Below are 6,393 nucleotides of genomic sequence, written 5' to 3' on the forward strand. Positions count from 1 at the left end.
CGTTGCTAATAGTGATAGCTCACATGTCTTAGTGCTTTACAAGTGTTATATCTCATAATCCTATAACAATTCTGTCAAGTAGATATTATCAGTTATAGCCATTTTACAGAGGAGGGAACTGAGATGCAAAGACCTCAAACATAGTGTTCATGCATCCTAAGCTCAAACAGATAGTAAGGGGCAAAGCCAGGCTTCACACCCAGGCAGTCTGACTTCTGGTGCCCCTGCCCATCTAGCCCCAGGCTGTCACTCAGGACAGCTTCAGAGTGAGCAACAGTCTTGAAGTACAGATGACAGATGTGATCGATAAAGTAATCTTGTTACAAAGTTAAACATAATCACAGCTCTGAATTATTACAATTACAGAAAATTATTATAACATATTAATTTTTATTATGTGTATTAAGTTGTATTTGTACTGTATTTGTCGGTGGCTAATAATTATCCTGAGCAATGCTGGGTCACATGGCTACTATTTAATATAAGGATATTACTAAACACATTGTGGTACACTAATATTATGAAAGACCATGACGATGTGAAAAGCTTAAAAATGGAAAAAATGGAAAAACAGAAAAAATATTTATAATATAGTATCAAGTGAAAAACATATAATTCATACAATCACATATTACAAAAATGTAGGTTTCAATATGCTTAAAATATTATTAAAAAGAAATGCATATGATCAAAAACCAGAAGGTAGTGTGAAAAATATGAAACTAATTTGTCTTTGGGTAGCAGGGTTAGGATGATTATTTTTCCATTTTAAAAATCTTTTAGTGATATGATATTAAAATTTGTATAAACCTGAAAGAAAAAATGAAAGAAAATCCAAATGCTTTCCAACTCATTTCTCTGTCCATCTGCCTTTAGTTTTCTAAGCAAGCCCTAAAGTTGCTCTCTGCAGGCGGGGGCAAGGGCGTGTGCAGGGAGTGCTGACAGCAGTCTAACATGTGAGCACTTTTGGTGAGATCAGTTTGGTTCAGCATTACAGCATCAAGTTAATATTCTTTGTTATGGATGATAAATCGTACTGAGTATAAAAGAGATTCTAAAGGTTTGTGTAGAAATGTATAAAATGTATAGAAAAGTCTCTGGAAGATATCTCAGTTTGGAATGTGAAGGCATTTGTGAAATAATTAGGATAGTTTAATCGAGGCTGTGCCAAGAGATGACAATTTAACTAGGAAGGAAAATTGTCAGTTTCAGAAAGAGGATCACACTATTAAATGACCTAATTTTGTTAGACAGCCAACGTCTCCAATATCGGAGTATTCATGAGTACAGTAACTAGTGTTGAGGCTCTCAGAAATCTTAGCTAAAGACATTGATCATGGTTCTGACTGCCTAGGCTATGTGAAAAAACATGACATACAAAAAGTAAGTAGAAGCATATTTTAATCAACAGAAACCTCATATTTTTTATTTTTATTGAATGATAATTTTTGGAAACTCAGTAATTTACATAAGAATACCTTTTAAATAAAGAATATGGGCCAGTCACGGTGGCTCACACTTGTAATCCCAGCACTTTGGGAAGCTGAGGCAAGTGGATCACTTGAGGTCGGGAGTTTGAGACCAGCCTGGCCAAAATGGCAAAACCCCATCTCTACTTTAAAAAATACAAAAATTAGCCAGCATGGTGGCATGTGCCTGTAATCCCAGCTACTCAGGAGGCTGAGGTGGGAGAATCACTTGAACCTGGGAGGCGGAGGTTGCAGTGAGCCAAAATCGTGCCACTGCACTCTAGCCTGGGCAGCAGAGCAAGACTTCATCTCAAAAAAGAATGTGATTTTTTAGTCACGAACTAGGAGTCCTATTTATTGGAAAACTCACACATACACTGGGGAGAGGAGGTTTTTGCTTCGGCTGAGCTCTAAAAAGCAGTAATTTTTCATTTAGAAAAGGGCATTGTATGAGCAGAAGACAAGTCATTATGATATTGAACTCAGGAACAGCCTATTTCATGTTCTGGCAGGACTCAGGGGGACAGAAACTGAAATGAAGGATAAAGGAGAGGAATGAAAGCTCTCGGAAGATTAACTTGTGGTTTGTCCTTTCCATCCAAATAGAGATGGGTGCCTGGGAGGCCCCCCTTTTTCTGTTCTACATTACTCTCTCCTTTCCTGTTTCCTAATATACATACACTCCTACCTCTATACCTACCCCACCTTCACCCCCAAGCCTGAGGCTGCAGCCTGTCAAGGCTCTTCAGTGTCACAGCCAGTGAGACCACCTTTCTTATGAGCCCACGACAAAAAGTAACTCGTCCCTTGCTGAATGCTGGACCCACAAGAATGGATCAACAGTTATTTGTACCTTATGGTTAGGCTTTTCAGATTCTTAGAATCTAAACAACAGATAAATCTCTTGCTAATATTGAACGTCTCTTACAGCATAAATTTGAGGTTTCATTACGTGAAAAGGCTCTCCACCAACAATGACGATACAAAGCAAGCAAAGGTAAGAGGAGGACTTAGAACTGTGTCCTGCCACAAACGTACAGTCAGAACTCTACAACAGAGCAGCAACCTTGCAAACGTAGGAGTCAAGGAAATATTTATCTTCCTCCTGGTGAGTTTAGACTGTATCATCTCTGAGAATGAATATTTGTCCTTGGAATGTTTGTGTGGACATGAGTAAACATTTACCAGCTAGACACTTGGGAGACTAAGGAGGACAGTCTGCAAGTCACCTGATAAGGAGAACTTGAACTGAATGGGAACAGACTCAAGTATGCCTACCCTGAGCTGCTCTGCAAAACTTGGAGTGCCAAGGCCACTGTGGACTATCCTAGTAAGAGTGTCTGTGGCATTATTCTAGAATGAATAACCTAGACTTGAGGAATGTGGTGCTGAAGAAACATTGTCAAGAGTGTAGGAAAGGATTCTAAGGCAAGAACAACTCTTATGAGTGAGGTTAATGTTTCCCAGAAGATATGAGGAGTCACCCAGTACAGTGGAAAGAGAAGTGGGATTAGAACTGGTAACACCCATGAGGGGACCCCCATAAAGTGTTTAACTTTGTGGTGGCTCACGCCTGTAATCCCAGTACTTTGGGAGGCCAAGGCAGGTGGATCACTTAAGGTCAGAAGTTCGAGACCAATCAGGCCAACATTGCAAAACCCGGTCTCTACTAAAAATACAAAAAATTAGCCAGACATGGTGGCACATGCCTATAATCCCAGCTATTCAGGAGGCTGAGACACCGGGGAGGCAGAGGTTGCAGTGAGCTGAGATTATGCCACTGCACTCCAGCTTGGGCAACAGAGTGAGACTCCATCTCAAGAAAAAAAAAATTTTTAAACTCCTTAGTGCTGTCTCTTGGAGTATGGGAGAAGTCATATTAGCATGTAGTTTGGTTATTACCCCAACTGTATAATAAAATCTGATAATCTTACACATGCCTGTGTGGTCTTGTGAAGCAACCAGGCTATAAAGGAAAGGGGAGCTTACCCCATACTCATCGCCTCATGGGGGCCTACCCAGGGCCCAGCATCTATCAAGGAAACTGTTTCAGAATATGACCATCAAAAAAGGGAGCCGTTGTTCCCATTGAACCTGGAAATGATGAGGAGAAGCACAGGATACTGGCCACTAAAAGCTAGCTGCCCAGCTCAAGAGCAGCCTGAACTAAAACCTCCATTGGAGGCCAGCTGATGATCACACTACAAATCTCTACTTGAGCCTAATTTGGTAAATTCGTTTTCTTAAGTCCATTTTATCTATATTTTAAAAATCATTCACATAGTTACACAAATGACTCTCTACAATCATTTTAATTTCCACTGTATTGTGGCTACTTTCCATGTATCATTCCTAAACTTTTATAATGGCTTTTCTCTTTTTTAAATTGATTTGGCTCATTGATAGTTTATTTTATTGATTTGTTTTCTATTTGTATGTCTACCCTTCCTCCCCTTGCCAGATGCACACACAAAAACTGATTTTTTTAATCAATTTTAAACAGGATTCTAACTTATTACATATTCTCCTTTTATCATTTCAAAATTCTCACCTCCTTTTTTTCTGATCATTTTTTAGCAATTTGTTTGAAAATAAATGAATAGGAAATTTATTTTTAATCTTCTTCACTTAAGTAATGAAAATGTTTAAAGCTAAGGATTTTCCTTGAGTTCTGCTTGGCCATACCTCACAGATTTTGCTCATAAGGTTGCCACTACACCATTTTTCAATCCATTCTTAATTGCAGATTTGAAATTCCCTCTATATTTCAAAGTAAATGGGAAGAATTTTTTCCCAAGAAGTTAAAATATTTTTCTTCCATCTTTTGTTATTTATTTCAATTGTATTGTACTATGGTCAGAAAATTCTGCTATAATAGATCAACTTTTCAAAAGATGTACTGAGGCTTGCTTTTTTATCAATATGGTCAATTTTTTAAATATTTCATTGGCATTGAAAATAAGGTATATTTTCTATTCTCAAAGTTCTGTGTGTGTGTGTGTGTGTGTGTGTGTGTGTGTGTGTGTGTCAATATAGATAGATAGGTATGACAACCTTATTAATTGTTTTGTTCTCAGAACACAATGTTAAGAGCTCAAGCCTGCTGTCAAGTAAACCTGGGTCCAACACTTTCTGTAGCATATCATTGACTGCTCTAAATGCCAGTTATCATGGGGGTAGTATCCCAATGACTGCAGAGCTTTGTACACATTTCTTTCTGGTGTTTAATGGAGTCCAAATAGTAGGTCTCTATAGGAATTCCTATTAAAATCTCCTGTCTTCCTTTACACTCTAATCCCCTGAACTCCCAGAATCTTCTCACTCTTCTATGCCAATAAAAATTCTCTGGCCAGTCGCGGTGGCTCATGCCTGTAATCCCAGCACTTTGGGAGGCCAAGGCAGGTTGATCACTTCAGGTCAGGAGTTTGAGACCAGCCTGACTAACATGGTGAAACCCCATCTCTACTAAATACAAAAAATTATCCAGGCATGGTGGCATGTGCCTGTAATCCCAGCTACTCGGGAGGCTGAGGCAGGAGAATTGCTTGAACCTGGGAGGCGGAGGTTGCAGTGAGCCGAGTTCATGCAATTGCACTACAGCGTAAGCCACAAGAGCAAAACTCTGTCTCACTCTGTCGCCCAGGCTGGAGTGTAGTGGCACGTTCTTGGCTCATTGCAACCTCTGCCTCCTGGGTTCGAGCGATTCTCGTGCGTCAGCCTCCCGAGTAGCTGGGTTTACAGGCACATGCCACCACACCTGGCTAATTTTTTATATTTTTGGTAGCGATGGGGTTTCACCATGTTGGCCAGGCTAGTCTTGAACTCCTGACCTCAAGTGATCCACCCACCTGGGCCTCCCAAAGTGCTGGGATTACAGGCGTGAGCCACTGTGCCCAGCCAAAATTCTCTTATTCTGACATCTTGGACTCCCCAAACCCTCTGTCCTCTACTCATTCCCATCTGTATGTGTCAAGCTCCAGACATAGGGCCTTGAGCTGTTGTCTCTCATCCTGAGTAAATGCCATTTATCTTCAGCCCTACTGCTTGAGAATCCATCCTCTGCTTTTCCCTGCTGATTCCTCGTCCTTTTTCTCCTCAAAGAACAGAGAAAGAAGCAGTAGCAGAGAAAATGGTGACAAACTCTCCACATGTTAATAAACGTGATCACAGCTATGTTTAAGTCTCATTACCTGCCTCACGTGTGTCAAAACTTAGAATTCCAAAGAGCCACGTACATCATCCAACCACCACAGTGAGTAGCATCCAGACAAGGTGAATTTTACAAGGTTACAAAGCTGCTGGGTTAACTTGTCCCAATCCAGTTTCCCCTCCACTATTTTAGCTTGAACTTCTTGGGAATTTCCTGACTGCATCATTTGTGATGGCTTCATCTTAATGCACACAAATTCGTTCCCTTTAGTTTTTCCCTAAATTTCCTAGTCTGGTTGACTGGATAAAAAATGTGTAGAAGATTCTGCCTTCTATTCCTTCCTTCATCCCCCAGCTACCCACCTTTATACCCCCTCCTCATTGCTCTAGAAAGGAGCAAATGCAGAATTGGCCTCATTCCAGAATCTGAGAAAGACACCAGCTACTTCAGAAAAGCAGAAACTCTTTACAATACCAGGATTGGGAAGAGGTGGCTAAAGAAAAAGGAAAATCTTTGCACAAAGAACTACCTGATACACATGAAAGCCTACACTGAGAACATCTCATCTAGGTCTTACCATCAAAAAGGAATTTTCTTTCCCTTCATAGAAACCACAAAGGTCTGAATCTGACCCAGAGGACTATCCTTGTCTAATCGTGGAAAGGAATCTTGACTTGAAACTGTCCAAGAGCTTCGACCAATCCAGTAGCAAGAGAAAGGGTGGCCAGGGTGCCTACTGATGGGAGGAGCTCCTGAGCCCAGCCCTGGAGGCCT

The sequence above is a fragment of the Macaca mulatta genome, chromosome 1 (genome assembly GCF_049350105.2).
Source record: "Macaca mulatta isolate MMU2019108-1 chromosome 1, T2T-MMU8v2.0, whole genome shotgun sequence".
Taxonomy (NCBI): Eukaryota; Metazoa; Chordata; class Mammalia; order Primates; family Cercopithecidae; genus Macaca; species Macaca mulatta.